We start from the raw sequence: 2,886 nt of genomic DNA, 5'->3' as shown, positions 1-2,886 counted from the left end.
GAGTAGCATACCTAATTGAAACCGTAGGAGAATTTGGGTGGGTGGAATATAATTACATAGGTAACATGTCATACATCCCCATTGGAAGTTTGTCAGGGCACAATGATAAGCCCCTCAGCTCTCGGGAGAACTCTTTTTGGATTGTTAACTACTGTAAGTGATTTTTGTCTGTACCCCTCTGTCTCTCATATGAAAGATAGGCCTCTAGCAGTATCATGTCCACAACCCCCATGCTAGGCCAATGGGTTAGTGTTGAATCCTAGGCAGAAATGCCATTTATGGAATCGGTTCCACCCTCTATTGCAGTCATTAATGAAGTTCCTTGGGAAGGGGCCAGGAAAATACTGACCTAGATTGATCTGCAAACTGACTGTATTGCCATGTAAGGCAGAAGGGCTACAACTTCAAGGCATCACAAATCTTGCAGTACTATGGGAGCAGAAAATTTAAGGGCAGAAAGTGGCTGTATGAGGGCTAGAGCTGGCTGAAAAATTGGAGAACGGCTTTCATTAAAAAGTGACGACAAAATGTCATTTGGCAGGTTCAAAAGAGACCAGTTTCTATCTTTCACTGAAAAAATGGACAGAAATTAGGGCTGTGTGATGCTTCAGTCCCTGATTTGATTCGGTGGAGATTCGGCCCAATTCGGTGACTGAATCTCTGAATCCAAATCAAGTCAGAGGACCCTTTAATCTCTCCGAATTAAATTGAAACCCTCTGAATCAATTTGGAGAGATTTGGAAAGATTTGGAGATTTGGACATAGACATAGCTTTAAATGTTTTTTCTACATACCTCTAAATAGCAGGAGGCTTGTGAATCCTGCGATGCTGGGGCGCATGGGGTGTCCCACAGGAGCACACGGGGCTCCCCAGTGTGCTCAGCAGCAAACCTGAAGGTGGACCAGAAACACTTCCAGTCCACTTCTGGGTCTGCTGGAGAGCATACTGGGCCCCCCATCCCCGCGATCCCCCAGCTCAGCAAGTGGTGCCTCCTGGGTCTGCGGGGCAGCACCTGGGGTCCCCTCGCAGCTGATCTCTGAGCCGGGGGGGTGCAGGGCGGGGGCATGGGGGGCCCCCATCACACTCCCAGTGGATCTGGAAGTAGTTCTGGTCCACTAATGGGTTTGCCGCTGAGCATGTGGAGGGCCCCCCCTCCCCCCGTACTCCTGTGGGATGCTCCATTCACCCCAGCAATGCAGCATTCACGAGCCGCACTGGTACCCCAAGGTATGTAGGAAAAACATGTAAAACTGTGTCTGTGTCCAAATCACTGATTCTCTGAATCAGCATTGAATCTTCAGATTTGGATTCAGCCAAATAGAATCAGAGACAGTGATCTGAATCAATGAATTGAATTACTGTCCCTGATTCAGGCCGAATCCGAATCCACATTGAATAGGGCCTGCTTCGCACACCCCAAACAGAAATCGTTTTGGAAGCGTTCCACTCACTGAAACCCACTTTACACATGTGCTTCAGTAAATGAAACATTTTTGCTAAAAATAAATCAGCTTAAACTTCTGATCAAAATTTCACTAGATAGAAGAATTAAAAAATCAAACCCACACTAGAAATAGTTGCAAGAAAATAACTTATATCACTGGGGGAAAATTGAGCTTTAGGTTATCTTAGCAGGTAATGACTCGTTTTCAAGGAAAGAGCCCTCAATTGTTCCTTATACAGGCAAAACTTCCATGAGCTTGAATTGGGTGAGACTTCTCAGGGTGTGCTTACAGCGCGATGTTGGTCCCGTTTTCGGTGAAGTAGGGCTCTTCAGGTTGTTGTGCTTTTACTTTTGGTTGTAACCACAGAGGTGCTGGTGGTTACACATTCTGCTGTGCTTTGTTCCTCTGCTCTCCTCTGCTAGTTCAGGGAAACCTCCTCAACTAGACAGACTTCCAGAGGCTATGGGCACCAATGCAAGCATCTCATCTTCCAACCTTCCCCCTCATACACACATGCCATAACCTAGCACCAGTTTTGGTCTCATGTTTCCAAGTCAGGTGATTTGGGGCTAAGTGAATAATGCTACAAATTCAATTCCCAGCAGGTATTCCTCCATCATTATTGCATTCTAGCAAGATACAATAATGTTGAGAGCATGAGCAAAGTGCTCCATCTATACGGTGCCCCGCTATTTTCATTCCATGCCTTATTTGCTCATAAAACATGGTGGAGGCAGGTTCTGCATATTGACTTTCCTTGGATAATGCTAAAAAAGTAGCGAGGAAAGGAAATCATTGCTTGCTGCTTCTTAACTATCACCGATTGGCCTAACACCCACATACGTTATTAGAAACCATTTTTTCCCCAAATTGATGTAATACAGGTCATGTGCAGGTTACATATGGCAACTCTTTAGCCACTCAAGATCTGTTTTATCCTGTGCGTGAACCTGGTTTATGAAGCTTATCAAGAAGAAAGACTTGGTAGTGCAGTCAAGTACCCATGATTAATCCTGAAGACAGTGAGGATTTAGGATCATTGGGGCTCACTTCAAATTAAAAAGTCACTATTAGCATGTAAAACAGACACCATATGTTAAGTATTAACACTCTGGATGTGTCTGAATGTTTAGTGTCTCTCTATATAAAGACTGACATAGAAGTATCTCAGTCAATAGCTAGATATCTCTAGCTTTCTGCCTCTATTAGTTCTCTATTCATTGTTCTCCTCTATATAAAAAAAAGGATAATGACTAGTTAGACGTGTCTATAGGGCTGATACCTCTTCGTAGAGACACGTTACATGTTGATGTGCTAGTGCAATGTTGCTCTTAAGCAACATGTTGTTGTTGTTATAGGGTGGGCCAGCTGAATACATGGAAGAAAACACATATCCAGGGAACTGTTGCCGTTAAGTACCTGTGATCGGGCATTGCTGAA

Source organism: Alligator mississippiensis, chromosome 2 (genome assembly GCF_030867095.1).
Source record: "Alligator mississippiensis isolate rAllMis1 chromosome 2, rAllMis1, whole genome shotgun sequence".
NCBI classification, from domain to species: Eukaryota; Metazoa; Chordata; order Crocodylia; family Alligatoridae; genus Alligator; species Alligator mississippiensis.
Note: the sequence above shows the minus strand (reverse complement) of the source record.